This window comes from Eurosta solidaginis, chromosome 3 (genome assembly GCF_040869045.1).
Source record: "Eurosta solidaginis isolate ZX-2024a chromosome 3, ASM4086904v1, whole genome shotgun sequence".
In the NCBI taxonomy this organism is placed as follows: domain Eukaryota; kingdom Metazoa; phylum Arthropoda; class Insecta; order Diptera; family Tephritidae; genus Eurosta; species Eurosta solidaginis.
In genome coordinates this window covers 250,060,862-250,076,886 of record NC_090321.1, presented here as the reverse complement: position 1 = coordinate 250,076,886, position 16,025 = coordinate 250,060,862, and the positions used below count along the sequence as shown (strand labels likewise).

The window sequence follows — 16,025 nt, the reverse complement described above, 5'->3', positions numbered from 1 at the left end:
GTCTTTCAATAGGACGAAGTTATTCTATTATATAAGTCATGGCACATAATTGGGGTTTTGCCGTTTTGTCTTCAAACAAATTTGTGTAACACAATGGACTTATTCAGTCTTTGCAAGCTCATTCAACCAGGCAGTCCAGCTCAACCTCACCTTACCTTGATCAGTGAATAACAGTGCTCGACTTTTAAGTTGCGGACCTCGACTAGAAATCAAGGGCCTTGACAGTTACACAAACAATTTTTTTTAATGCAATTTTTTCCATTTTGAAGAAGTGTATTCCTACAAACAAGATACACATTTCTAGTTTTTGAGAAAATTACTTGCCTTTATGAAGTGAAGCGTTTCAAAGGCGCAAAATCAGTCCCATTTTGTGTTTCGTTTTCAGAAATTTTTAGCACCTTTTTTTCTTTGAGTGTAATTATTCATTAGTTAAGAGCACAAGTTGTTACTCACACATACATATGCATATAGCTAAGTATCTAAGTATGAGATAGAACTGTTGCAGAAGGCATGTTCGTGAAAAGTCTAGACCTTACGAGGCAACAGAGAGTATAAAAGCAAGGCAAGCTGAGGAATATTAATCAGTTTGATTTTACTACGCTTTTAGTGAAGTACGCGAGTATTTTGAAATACTACTACTCTACTACAGTAGAGCTGTAAATAAAGGAGATATTGCTATACTGACTATATGAGTTATTTATTCGACACTTCAGCGATTCGAGTGATAGCACAAGGTGCAAAATAAACAGACTTTCCCAAAATTTGTTACAATATGTATGTATGTAGTTTATAGTTTCAGACAGACCGTGTACCAACCTTTATATCATAAAGTGAATGCTTGCTTCATTTTTTTGTTTTTGTTAAATCTTCTGCGTGAGCTATTGCATCTTTCTTCCCAGTATCGGTTTTTACTTGCTCCAATAACTTTACGAAAGCCACTTAAGCATGCTAATATGCAGTATAGTAAAATTTAGGCACGAACAAAGTTGAGTTATATTAACAATAAGATTATTGGATGTCGAGCAGAAGAAATTGCATTCTTTAAGTTGAGTTTTGCTTACTTACTTTATTTAACTTTGCTCATTCAAATATTTTATGTAGTCTTGTATTATTTTTATTAACTAACGCTGACTTGTCAACTTAGCATAATGAACTTTTCTGAAAGTAATGCTTCAACTATGGTTCGACATGGCGTATGAGTAATTACAACTCGTTTATCTGCTTTCTAATTGACCTATGAATGTATGTCGAATATTTTGCAGAAATATTCAATCGTGTACATATGTGTGTATGTAGAAAAACCACTTGTTGATTGCTAATCGATTTCAAATATGCTGTTTTACCCCATTACCGCCCACCGCCCCCATACGAGGACCCCTCTTCAAATAGCGAAATCTGTTCTTAAACACCGAAAATTGATAATGTAACTGCAATAACAACATATACATTAGGCCGGGCCGATTTGTGGGGAGGCAAAAAAAATCGCCCATTGCTCTGTGAAAATCATATTCTAGGGATGAAAATAAGAAAATTTGCCGAAGGAACCATACCTCTAAAACGAATTCTGATGTGCCCCCCTTTGGGTCGTAGGGGCAAATTTTTAAAAATCCCACTTTGAAATGCCTATGTTTTTTCTCTTTAGAAAATTATTTAGTCAGAACATATGTAAATGAAAAAATGAATTTAACTTAGTAATAGAAAAGAAATTAAAAAAAAAATTATTAGAAATTAGCGTTTTTACAACCCCCTTTTAAAACCAAGGCATCACTGTGATGCATTTGCATGTCGTAAACATAGTTGTGTGAGTTTTTTATTCAACCGTTTTAAAAAATGAAGGTATCACTGTGACACAATTGGAGATCGTTAAATTGCTTGTGTTGTTTTTTTTAAGCCACCACAAGACACAGCAGGTAGAATTGAAATTGCCCTTACCCAAAAGTTCGACCCTAATTGGGGGACATCAGAATTCGTTTTAAAGGTATGGTTCCTTCGGCAAATTTTCTTATTTTGATCCCTAGAATACGATTTTCACAGATCAATGAGCGATTTTTAAATCGACCCGCCCTAATATACATAGATAGGGGAAATAGTATATGTGAACATAAACTTAGCGTGGTTGTGCAACAAAGTGTAATTAAAGCGCTTCAAAGTCAGGCATTTGGTCGAGGTTATTCTTGTGAAGTATTTGTTCATATTTTACTTCCTTTATATTAGGTCGGTTGAATGTTTGTCCGCTTTTCATACACAAATCTTACAATCGATTTTTAAGTAACTTCTCATTGAGCTACAAACGTGACGTTACGCATAGGTAAGAACACCGTGACAATGCAACAAAAGAAAAAATAAATCCGTTAGGTGGCGCACGGATCGAACTAATTAGATAAGACTTTTAAAATTTTCAAACCAGCTTTTAAGTAACTTCTCGATGAGCTAGAGGCTAAAAATTTAGAGCTTAATTCAGGGGTCGATGACAGCCGAAGACAAAATACAAAAAGTTTCGCTAGGGGGCGCACGGAATGAGATATTAAGAAAAATCGTACGAAACAGAGGGAATTTCGGGATTGATTTTTATGTAAGTTCTCATTGAGCTACAAGCGTAGAAGATGTAAGAAAGTGAGAAAATGAAAAAAAAAAAAAAATTTAAAAATTGTAAGCACTTCCTTTATATAAATGGACAAAAATGAGCGAAAAATATTTTTCCCATTTCTATGTCAAACTTCAAAAATCAAAGTTTAGCAAGAATATGTCTTTATATAAGGAGACATTTTTCGCTAATTTTTGTCCATTTATATAAAGGAAGTGCTTACAATTTTTTTATTTTATTTTTATTTCAAATATATTGTGAAACTGCAGTAAACGATTTTCAGAAAAATATATAGGGAAGAGTGCACAAGCTTTAAGAAATAGTACAGTGCTGTAAAAACCAAAAAGGGATTAATAAGGTATAGTTTTATATTGATGTTCCCACTTGGGGCATAACCATTCACTTTTTCTAACGTTTAACAGGTAGGTGTTTTTGAAAGGCATTACTATGGCACATCGGAAGATGTTTAAAGGTCAAAATAACTTTTTAAATCTATAGGAGACTGTAGATTGGATTATGGAAAATGAAGCCGATGGCTGTGAGTATGATATATTAGTTATCCCTCCTGACCCTTTCATTGTAAGTGATGAAGAGGACGTAAATGAAAATGCCTTGGTATGCACTACCATGCCAAATGATGTGACTGGTAGAATTGAAGTAGTGCCACGTCGTCAAGATGATTCCAATTGGGATGAAAATGATGATGAGCTTGCATGCTTAAAGGTAAAAGGCTTTAATGCAGATAATTTCGGTGAACCAGTTTGGATACGAATTTGACCTAATTATAATATCGAATATCACTTCACTGATATGGTTCAAAAACGATGCTTGGAGGTTACGCGTTTTACTGTGCAAAGTTGACAATATATCCCCCGTGGATAAATTGTTATTCAGACGAAGCATTGTGCTAGCATATATACTCCATTCAGACAACATCGTCTTTCATCCGCTGTAGTTGATGCTGTATCAAAAAACAACGGTCACAATCCTGAACGCTTGACAAACGAACTACGGTGCGTAGTTTGTTACTCCAAGTGCTACTAGAGGAGTGAATAGTGAAAAAAAAAAAAACACTTTTCGTCGAAAGCAAGTGCCTTGCTCAATTCGAAGCAGCTTTTAACAATGTCTATTCGCAAGAAGTTACCTCTGTAAGTTTTATGAAGTGAGAAAATGAATGCTTTCGTCTGTCGTTGGACATTATGCCAGAGAGTGACAACCTGAAATTTTTGCCTGAAAAATATTGGGTATCATCCCAGCTCGGCCCATAATTTGTTGCTGGACAGCGGTTACGCTTGCTAGGTCATTTGATGCGTATGAAAAGTGATGCTCTATTCAAACTAATGGAAGTAGTAGTCGTAACCAAAGCATTAGAAACCTGAAAAATGCTTAAATTGTAATCGTGTCAACTTTTCTACTGACAGCCAAGCAGCAAAAACGAGCGCATCCCTCGATGCTTGTTCCGTAAAAGTCCCAATTAGATGGGGTGAGATTAAGAGAAGGCGAGAAGTGCGTACGATCGACCAAGCGGGAAAGGTGTGAACCTAAGCGCAAGGCTGCAAAATGTCGAAAATTGTTTGTAGGTCTTACAACCTTGAACAAGCTAAGTTACTTCTATGATTAAAAAGAGAGGAATTTACTCATGACGAGTATTCTAACTGGATACTGCCTTCTGGCGTCACATTCTTTTAAATTGGGCTTGCTCAGTGATAGCAGATATAGGAAGTGCAGCTTGGCGGAGGAAATGATCGAGCACGTTTTATGCTCGGGTCCTACGCTTACCAGACGAAGACTACAGCTATAAGAAGTGCTACAACTGTCAGACCTAAAAGCAAGCTTTTAGTATTCGTCAAAAGAGAGTTATTTTATAACATAGATCCTGGTTTTGATAAGGTTTTTTGAGTTTGGTCGTTAAACAAACTTCTAGTAATACCACGGACTCATTCAGTCTATTACGATATATGCTTAATGTGAGTACCTGTCAGTGGAAGACTCAAACCCACGGTATCAGACACGAATCTAATTCCATGATCAGTTGCCCAAATCTTGGCTCTATTTTGCCTTCCCCAACACTTCTTAGCCGAATCATTGGTACCAACTTAGCTTGTAATCGGATGTTTCAATCACAAGTTCTTACCTTGGTATGATATGGAGTCTATCAAGCTCCCGCCATTTTAATGACAATGGCATCCTGTTGTAAGGCAACTCCACCTTTGATTCCATTAATATTCTATTCTATGCACAAGTATTTCGCGGTAACATGTTCTGACGCTAGGGCTCATCAGATACATGATACAATTCCACAATTCTAATACAAGTATTAGAGGACGTGAACAACCCTTTCTCAGTACCAGGAATAATAATAAAACAAAACCTGCTTCACAATTAAGGGTGTGTGATAAACCTTTCCAATATATCGTTATTCCAAATGTCCGTTCGCTGTGAGTAGTTACTTGGGCGTCATCTTTAAGATCAAATGTGTGACGTGAATAACTACTTCAACCTCATCTATAAAGTTAAATGTCTGTTCGTTGTGAATAACACTATCTGGTGTTTGGAGTCAACAGACAGTGGTTACTAACAAATACTTAACACACTTACTCGCAAGATACATCGTCACTAATCACAGGTATTAACACATTTAAACTTAAGATACATCTCATTAATCACAGGTACCAGTACATTTACTTAAGATCAAATGCCGATGTTCAGCACAGCCTAACCCAGTTTCAAACATTTCAAAAATAAGGGTGAGCACAGACCCACAACTTACTCAACTGTAATCAACAAACGATAGGCATATGCTTATACTTCTTTGTAACACCCACTTTTCAAACAACATCTTTATACTCCATTCACAATTTTGACCTTTCGCAGAAGAGTCTTTGACATTTTCGTGCATAGTCTCTTCTAGAGTAGTGAGGCAGTTTACCCACGTGGAAAGACCACGAGCGAACTATATGCCAACCTTCCATCGAAGCAGGCTGCATTACTCCGAAGAGAATGCTTTATTGCAATTGAAGAAGGGACCACATAGCTTCATTGAGTATGCTTTATTGTCAACTTCCACGAAATTGAATCCGTCGGACAAGCCAAAGGAATCCAAAATACCACGTGAAACCACAACCCCGCGATTCATTCCAATCCTCGATATCATACGATACATTGCATCAGAATACAACTGGCTTATCCTACATCCCGCGGTACAGTTTTTAACGACCGTGATAGGGTCGCGCAGGCGTTACACTGTGTCCACTCTGCTCCATTTCGAGTAAACATCAGTCCAGGATTGTTTAGCCTTTAATTTCGTTGCTAATACGATGACGTCAATTTGTTATGGTTGGGGTGCACAGTTAGTTCAGAATAAGAAGATCTTATATGATCAACATAAACTATTATTATTATTAATATTTTATTAAACTTACAATTAATTAAAAGTTTAACATTATTATTGAGCAAAGCTACAAGGCTATCAGCTCTACGTATTTAAAATAGTAATTGTCTACTTAAGATAAAATTGGTTGTGAACATAAACTAATTTAACTAACTGTGCAGAGACCTGTGGTATTATGATCGCTTTTACGATCGGTTTACCTACTGCGGGTAAATTCATGGCCCCTAGCCCGCAGGTCCTCACGTACTGACTAATTCAACTTAACCTAGCATAACTGCTCATGTAAGCAGTGGAAACGGGCAGACACCACTCCGCTGAGAGAACAAGGTGAAAAATGATTCAAATTCCCTTGGTGTGAGCAATTGACGCTAGTTGGCACTAGAAATAAGCGACCGGCGCCTTATTATATGGCCATAAGCGGTTAAGCGCCAATTGAGTAAGTAAGCTACATTTTTATAACCAGCTGTACACAGGGTATTATAACTTTGATTGGATAACGGTTGGTTGTACAGGTATAAAGTAATCGAGAGAGATGTAGACATCCATATATCAAAATCATCAGTATCGAAAAAAATTTGATTGAGCTATGTCCTTCTGTTCGTTTGTCCATCCGTCCGTTTTTACATCCCTCCGTCTGCCCATTAACACGATAACTTGAGAAGAGATTGAGATATCTTCACCAACTTTGGTACACGAGCTTATCTGGAACCAGAGTAGAATGGTATTGAAAATGAGCGAAATCGGATGATAACCACGCCCACTTTTTATATATATAACATTTTGGAAAACACAAAAAAATTTACTATTTAGTAAATAATACACCTAGAATGTTGAAATTTGACGTGTGAACTCATATTGAGACTTTTGATAAAAAATTTGAAAACATTTTTTCAAATGTGCGTGGCACCGCCCACTTGTGATAAAATCAATTTTACAAATATTATTAATAATAAATCGAAAATCGTTAAACCTATCGTAACAAAATTCGGCAGAGAGGTTGCCTTAACGATAAGGAATGCTTTTAAGAAAAATTAACGAAATCGGTTAAAGACGACGCCCACTTTTATATAAAAGATTTTTAAAAGGGTCGTGGACGAATAAAATAAGCTATATCTTTGCAAAAGCGAGCTTTATATCAATGGTATTTCATTTTTCAAGTGGATTTATGACAATAAATAGGAATAAATTCAAATTTTAAAAAATGGGCGTGGCACCGCCCCTTTTATGACTAAGCAATTTTCTATGTTTCGGTAGCCATAATCGAAGAAAAATTAGTTCAGAATAGATCCATATGTATATGTATTATTGCGCAGCCTTGTCACACTATTTATTTATTTATTTATTTATTAAAAAGTAGCCTACGGCTAAGTCAATTAATTTCTATAAACTTTTTATTTCTTATTAAGTTTAACAGCCAGCTGTATATAAAACTTGAGGTTAATTATAACTAAAATAAATAGATTTATTAAATACTATATCACATTAATCATCAGCCATTGCATTAGCATGTAACCAGAGACCTATCTTTTTCCTAAACAATCCAACTGTTCTTACATCTTTTGTTTCATTTGGGACGGCATTATACATTGCTAATCCATTATAAAATGCTCATTTTAAGTCCTTAGTTGCACGTACAGACTCCAAGTGAAACTGATTTGCCTGTCTAGTTAGGTACTGATGTACATCAGAGTTTCTTTTAATAAAAGAGAATATTCAGGTAATAGGCTATTTTCAACTCTATATGAAAAGTGTGTACATCTCTTTTTACTTCATTTTCTATAGATAAATATCCTAAATCTCTTAACATATTTCGAACCCGTTCAGTATGTCTTTTGTTCAATACTGTCCTCATTCCTTTATTAAAATTTTTTTTGCAACTTGGATATTGCTTGTTCACTTGCCATCAATAGTATTGTAGAACAGTACTATATATGAGGCACCAAAATCATTTTAAATAATGTAGTTTTTCCTGCATTCGAAATATTTTTTCTCAATCTACGCAGCAAGTTGGCTTTCTTTGCCATTTTGCCATTTATATATTCAACGTGTTCTTCGAAACCCAAACTATTATCTATAAGTACCCCTAGATACTTGTATCTTTGGACCCATTCCAGCTGCGACCCTGAAAGTAAAACTGATCTCATTTCAGCTTCTTCCCTAAACCTAGGCTGTCCTACTACCATACATTTTGTTTTTTTTTGCATATTAACACACAATGGGTTCATAAACAACCATTCGTATATTGTAAGTAAACCTTCATTAATCTTTTCAAGCTCAACTTGCACATCCTTTTCCCTTAAATAAATCAGTGTATTATCCGCAAACATATGTATTTTGCAATGATGTAATACTCCTGGCAAGTCATTAGTATACATTATGAACAACAACGGATCTAATTTACTTCCTTACTGTTACTTAGATAATCATCTATCCATTCATAAACTCTTCCAGTGATGTTATATAATTTCCTTAACTTTTTCAACAACAGATTCCTATTAATAGTTTCAAATGCTCTTTTGTAGTCTAGAAAAACTGCTATTACGCTTTCACCTCCGTCAATGGCCCTTAACCAGTCTTCTATAACTAGTTGCAAAGCCGATTTGTACTCTGTTTCTCTCTAAAGCCTGACTGGTGCTTTGGAAGAAATTTATTTTCAGATATATGCTTAAGCAACGTTTCTTGTACAATAGTTTCAATGACGTTTTCTATCACTGGAAGTGTATTAATTGGCCTCAGGTCATTACAATGCACACTTCTCTTGATTTTGGCGATAGGCATAATCACTGACGTTTTTAGTGCATGCGGCATACTTCTATGTGTAAGTGACTGCTGTACAATACTAGTTACTACATCACTCACCACTTTCGACAGTTTTTTAATTGTATCACAACATATTCCATCGGGGCCATTCGTATTTTTTAAGTTTTAAGTTAAATATTTACATTAGGTGTATTTTGAACTATCTCCTCCTCACTATCGACAAAAAACTGACTTAATCTATTAGCTATTTCAGAAGCATCAAATATCTGTTCGTTTTCAATTATCAAGCTATTCATTGGCTTAGACTCAACTTTATATAACGTTTTAAGATATTTCCAAAGTTTCTTCGGATCTTTCTTTAGTTTTTCAAAACTATCTTCATGCTACTTCATTTTCGCATTTCACCAGACGCTAATAAATTTATTTCTTTTTTCGCTTATATTGCTCCCATGCTTCAAATTGCTCATATCCCGTTTCTTTCAACAGAAGAAACCTGTTATAAGCAATATCCCTTTCCACCATATGTTGTTTTATGTCTGTTGAATACCATGGACACGGTTTACTTTTAACCCATATATTTGGTTTTCTTCCCTGCTGTGTACCCTCAGTTAGTATTTGTTTTAACACCTGATACCTACACCCACAATCAGTACTCAAGTTTTCTTCATTTCTTAAGCACACAAAACAAACAACAACAGCATTTCAAGTGTACAGCTGGGTATGTAATGTTCGGTTTCACCCGAACTTAGACTTCCTTACTTGTTTATAATATTTTTTTGTGCTATTATAGTATTTGATAAATCATTTTGTTATTTCAAAGAGCTGACGGAAATTTTATGATTTCTCCTGAAGTATATTTATTTGCGGTGAATAATTTCATAAATTACTTATATTCACTATCGTTAAGTAGCCGTAAGAGCTCCTACCAAATCTACCGTCCACCCGTAGGGAATAATTTACAACCAAACAAAAAACGGATTTCGCTGTTTGAATAAATTTGTTTCTCGTTTGTTTTCTTTAATCCATTTTTACTTACAAACACTTACTTTACGGCTCACGTACACCTTTATTTACATAAGTAAGAGCAAGAAGCTTCGCTGCTTATTTTGATTTATAAATATTTTCGAAGGCTTATTAAAATTGTTTTATTTCAACGCACGTATTCAAATCTTTTTCTTTTTTTTTATAATAACTTGTATATATTTTCCAAGTTTTTTTTCTCACACTCTGCATAAATAGTCTACCATAGCGTATATGTTTTGGCAATCAATGCACTAACGTAAAACAACACAAAAAACCCGTTACCGATCACAGCTAAAGATCCGCTAAATAACGCCACGAAATTTGCAATTTTATTTGTTTAAATTTTTGTCGGTATAAACTTTTACAAACATATAGTTGTTTTTGGAATTTTTTCTTTATATATCTAAATGCTATAAATTCGAAAAATTATTATAAACGAAAACAGACAGCTATGGTCTACATAATTTTGGTGTTTTCATAATCATTTAGTTATTTGATTTTATATTTTATTTGCTTCTTTGTTCTCTTTTTTATTTTTGGTCATAAAATTAGAATAGAATGTGAGTGTATTGTTTTTGCTTGTGTTACGCACTCAAATTCAATCACAACAATTTGAGTTTCCAATTAAATATAATTTTTGCTTAGTCACCGTTTATTTTCCGATTATCGTCTTAACGCGTTCTATGTCGGCTATGAACTAAATTTTCCGAACTGAATTTTCCACAAAGCACAAACCAGCTGCTTTCTATTATATTCGCTTTCCGCTTGTCGCAGTCGCAGTCGCAGCCGCAGTCTCGGTTGCAGTTAACTTGGGCGACTACAGCATTAGTTTGCCGGCATTTTGCGCGCATGTATGAATGCGTAGCTGGGTGTGTGTGTGATAAGTACAGTGGTATATATTCCTTTAAATGCACTCTTAATTTTAACTTTACCACTTTGGCTTTCTTTTGTTGATGCATTCATAACAACAAATTCTAACCCATATTATTTGGTAATCTAACGGAAATTTGACTGGCCCAAAAAACCTGTTTTCGTTATTGTTGCTGTACTCTTATCATCACATAAAAATGAAAATCAAACGAGAGCATCGTCCAATAATTCCTTATAAACTTTAGAACCCCTTTTGCGGGTGCGAGGCAAATTTTTGCATTTCCTCTAGATGGAAATACTGCCTCCACCATTGTGCGTAACAATGACGCCCTTTTGTTAATAACACACTTCGACGGTGACAGCGTTATGGTGTGGGCGGCATTTTCATCGAGAGGAAAAGCAAAAAATGCCTCGCACCCCCTAAAATGAGCTTCAAAGTTTATAAGGAGTTCTTGGACGATGCTCTCGTTTGATTTTCAGCTGATAAAATGGATGAAGACAGCATTTTTCAACAGGATAACGCTGCCATTCATGTTTCTAAGGGGTCTTTCAATGGCTTGCAGAACACAACACTTATGAAGTGGCCTGCATGCAGTCCCGATTCGAAGCCGGTAGAAGAACTTTGAAGAGCAAAATTTATGGACAAAATGTTCAAGGATACCTCTACAGGACTCCATTAGAGTTGAAGTTGGATATTAAAGAAGCTTGAGAAGATTTAAGCAGTATGCTGCTGCAAAATTTAGCCAAGTCGATACCCAATCGAATACATGAAGCCAATAATAGAAATGGAGGGCCAATTAAAAAAAAATTTAATAAATGAATAAATATTTAAAAATAAAGTTGCTGCATTTAAGCGAATATGCCACTTGTTCGTAGTAGTATTTTTAAATATGTGATGAAAAGAGTACAACAACAACAACGAAAACTGGTTTTTTGGGCCACACAAATTTCCGTTAGATTACCAAATAATATGGGCTAGAATTTGTTGTTATGAATGCATTAACAAAAGGAAGCCAAAGTGGTAAAATTAAAATTAAGAGTGCGTTTAAAGGAATATGGACCACTGTACGTGCATGTATTTAAGTTAATGTTTATTTACATGTATGTAAATAAATAAATTTGTGCAGTCGAGTGTAATGTTGATATTTCTAGCGCCAGTTTTCTTTAAAATACGAATTATTGCGCTTGGCTGCCATTGTCTAGTTCTTGTTCCCTCTTGCACGCTTCAAAAAGAGAGACATTTTACATCTTTTATGAATCTATTTTTTGCACTTAACTTTTCCCTGCATTTTGTTGATTTATTGCATAGATTCTGGTTCAATATTTTTGTTGCTGTTTTATTCATTTTACACGCATTTGTGTCTCAATGCAGTTACGGTAACACCAACTGTACGCTCATGAGGCCAATGTCCGCACAACATGAACTCCTTTCGTAATAGCAGCGTCGTCAGCAGTTTGTTGGCCAATAGCCAATAGCCAACTCTTGCTTACTCTCAGTGGGAAAAGCTTAATTGAGCGCTTATAACAGAAGCAGAATTCCAGTGGTGGATTTTAAAGTATTTTGGTGTTACACAAAGGGCGCGAGTACATTGTGGAATATTTGTGTAAATTGAACTTATGTTAGATTACACAGCCACACAAGAGGTTTTAGCAACTAAGTACAGCTTTTAAGTTGAATGTTAGCCATAATTTTAATAGAAACAAAAAATGTTGGGCCCTTCGTCGAGTTCTTGTCCATAGCGAATTATTGACGTCGCATTATCGGGTTGTTTTTGGTTTCTAATAAGAAAAAATAATAATAACTGTAAGGAGCGATAGCCTCCGAAGAGATTTTAGGCCGAGCTTCTCTTCCAATTTGTGTCGTGCTCCTCTTCATTTTTCCTACAAATTGGCAGGGACGGGACCTACTTGTTTCATGCCGACTCCGAACGGCATCTGCAATGCAGATGCGTTTTCACTGAGAGCTTTTCTTGGCAGAAATACACTCGGAGTGATTGTCAAACACTGTCGAGGAGCGAAACCGCTTAGAAAAATTTTCTTCTAATTGAAAAAACGTGTTTCTACAATTTTGATGTTGGTATGCACGGAACGTGAAACCCACGATCTTCGGTGTGGATGGCGGAGCATGCTACCATCACACCACGGCTTGTTAAAAATGGGTTCCAGATGGGATTCAAGGGACTGATAAGCGCAATTCATAGCTTCCGCTACAAAATTGTCAACCTCACCTAAGCGCAGTGGCGTAGTGAGGTTTTCTAGCGCACGAGGAAAATATTTTTTAAGGTCATTTAGTCGTGTAAATCTTGTACGTATTTCTTGTTGGAGACGATCGAGAACACTTTTCGTAACGGGAGAAATTCACATTCTGCGGAAAGATCAACATCTCTAGACGATTCTCCGACCATTTTGTAGCACCTTCTTACACGTTTTTCTATATTAATATCCCATTATTCACAAAGATGCTTCGCTTTTGCTATAGCCTCTTCACAGAGGGTGTCATGAGTTTCGGATAGTTCAGTCGCCAATCATTTAAGATCATGTTACGCTTCTCTAAAATTTATCCCCGGATGTTGTAATCTGAGCTGTTTACGATCAGTCGTCTTTAAGATTTCATACCAGAAATGCACTAATATTATGAAACTAAAATTTAGTATATTTTGCAACAGAATTGTAGCTTCACTTCTGGTGTCACTTGCGGTATTAGTGTCCTCTGCTAATTGTTCTAAGTGTTCTACTACATTCTCAAGCCCATCGCCGACAACGCTAACCGCTTGTATTCTGGCGCTCCGTCGTGATTTAGATTCATATTTGACAGTTTTTATTAAAGCATATTTAGTACTTCCCATCGTAACGTTGAGCGTGAGAAAAAAGATATATGCTTTCAATTATTCCACAACCTGTCGCAAGTATTCCCGATATATGCACGCAATTTTTAGTATAGAACATTTTTTCCAGAAATCAGTTATAATAAAAATAAAAATTATCCAAGAAGTGCTGCTTTGTGGATACATTTGGCGCCCCCTGTGCGTAGCGCCCGGTGCTAGATGCCCTTATTTCCCCCCCCCCCCCCCCCCCCCCCCCCCCCCCCCCCCCCCCCCCCCCCCACCCCCCCTCAACATCGAAAACACTCCGCAAAACTTTCGGCGAGTGTCCTTATCGCTACAACAACGACGGGTTTCAGATGATCATGTGGTTTTATATTGAAGTTATATCATAGCAAACTGTTGGGTAGACGACAGCGTATCGATCACACAAGTCTATAATAAAGTAGTAACATTAAGATAAGAAAGCGAAAAATGTTCGATATAAAGTCAATAGTTTTCTGATAAAAAATCGATAACTTCGCAACAAAATCGATTAACTTTCGATAAAAATTCGATAACTCCTCGATAAAAAATACATTGCTTGTATATTAAGTCGATACATTTTGTTCGAAACATTTAACACATCGATATATTTTCCATAACAAATCGTTAGTACGCTTTTAACAAATTTCTAAGTCTCCGATAAAAAGTCGTTACCTTTACGAAAGCAAATAGCCATTTTTCATTAACATACCAATAAATTTTCGATAAATAATGCCGATAACCTTTTTTATAGTAGATAATAAATTTTCTGATAACCAATCAATAATTTTTTTAAACAAAGGTTAAAAAAGGTACCGTTTTGTTTAAAAAACGATAGATTTTCGATTAAAAGCCGATAACTTTTTGATAAAATATCGATACGACATCGAAAACAAATTTGTAACACTTCGGTAATAAATCGACAACTTTCGATAGCAAATCGTTAATTTTTCGTTATCATCGGCACTAATTAGTTATACAATTGTTTATTTTTCGATAAATACTTCATAAATTTTCTACCAAAAAACCGATAATTCATCGAACAAACTTTACGAAATTTGGGTAATTAAGCGATAAATGGTCTCTGGCTTGTTCGATAACAAATCAATGGTGCGTTATGATGCCACATATATTAACGGTATGACTTTGCCATCAGTGTGTCGCAAATTGGGAATGATAAACTTACCGATATTGCGTCAAAGAATTCGTATACATCCATACCGAAGTCAGCCGTAAATACCTTGGTCCTTGCAGTCAAGAATAAATTGAAGTGAATTTAGAAATTTGGCTACCAACATATCTTTAGAACCGATTTTAGCTGTCAGATATATCGTCGATTGCTCTATGCAGAGGTGGTCTTGGGTTCAGGTTCCGACGTCCTCCAATACTCTGCGTTCCCTTCGCACTATGAGCCTGGTTTCTACTGTTAAAATGGGCTTGCTTGACGCCTGAAGCCCATCTTCTCGTTCCTCCCTTCTGTGGCGTCAGTTCAGTTTTGTCTGATAACGAAGTCAGTTTCCCAGAATTTTCTTATCCTGTTCGATTGTTCCTGGGGCTGGATTTTGGCACGTTTTCAGCTCGAAAATATTAACGAGAATGGAGCTAGATATGATCACGTCGCACCTACTTATTTATGGGGTAGAATACAGCAGCCACCAGTTCAAAACCATCATTACATATACAATCTTTGTTTCTAGGGAAACCCGATACTCTAGATTCCGCTCAACATTTACTACACCTCTTGCAGGATGTGCCAATTTATCCCATACGTGATAAGATTGAAAAACAGATCCTGATACGGAAAATTGTTACAACGTCAGATATCCACACCCCAGCTGTTGGAGATTTGAGTGACATAAATCAAAACTTTGTACATAGATCCGCCCATGTACATTTACTGCTACTTACATACATGTTACAACAAAAGCTCTCTCAATTTTACACTTACTTAACAGTTTTTTTTAAATTTTACACAAATCTGTTAATTCAGGACAAGTAGATATATAAATTATGTAGATATGTATAAGAGCAGTTCGATACATGTTATAGTAAGTTTGAAGTATTCCTTCTCATATATTTATAGAAGTTCTCTTTATTTTTCGCTGTGACATCACAGAAAAGCTCTTTTTGGCTATATCTATAGAAACGGGTGGTATATATATGCGCGAGATACATACTTGTCATTTAATACAATCTCAAGTGGTAGTATAAGTGCAGACTATGGCTGTTCTGTATTCCTGCAACATAACTTTTGTCTTATTTGCGGATTTTTGTTTTGTATCTTTTCGCTTACATTTTCCGTTGAACGTTCCGTGGTATGATGGTAGCATGCTCCGCCTACCACACCGAATATCCTGATCTGTCTTTGAGCGCTCATTAATTGATGTGATCTGTGTTTCTGAAACGTGGTTTGATTGTAGGTTGAATGAGGCGCTCACTGGCATATGTAATTATTATTTGGTACGAAATGATAGAGCTGATAGAAGGGGCGGTGGGTTGCTATATATACTAAATGTGACTTGCGAATGAAAATCCTACACAAGTCATCTGG

General features: G+C 35.9%; 1 protein-coding gene across 4 annotated transcripts in view; it reads right to left on the bottom strand.

The window, feature by feature from the left end:
- Rgk3 (Rad, Gem/Kir family member 3) overlaps window positions 1-10,442 on the bottom strand; it is a 413,265-nt gene extending 402,823 nt beyond the window's left edge. For 3 of the 4 annotated variants that reach the window (XR_010951308.1, XM_067775892.1, XM_067775895.1), the window contains exon 1: window positions 9,772-10,442. The gene's annotated coding sequence lies outside the window, so the exon portion shown is untranslated. The remainder of the gene's footprint in view (window positions 1-9,771) is intronic. The other variant, XM_067775893.1, reaches the window with a different exon arrangement.
- Window positions 10,443-16,025: the final 5,583 nt, after the last annotated feature.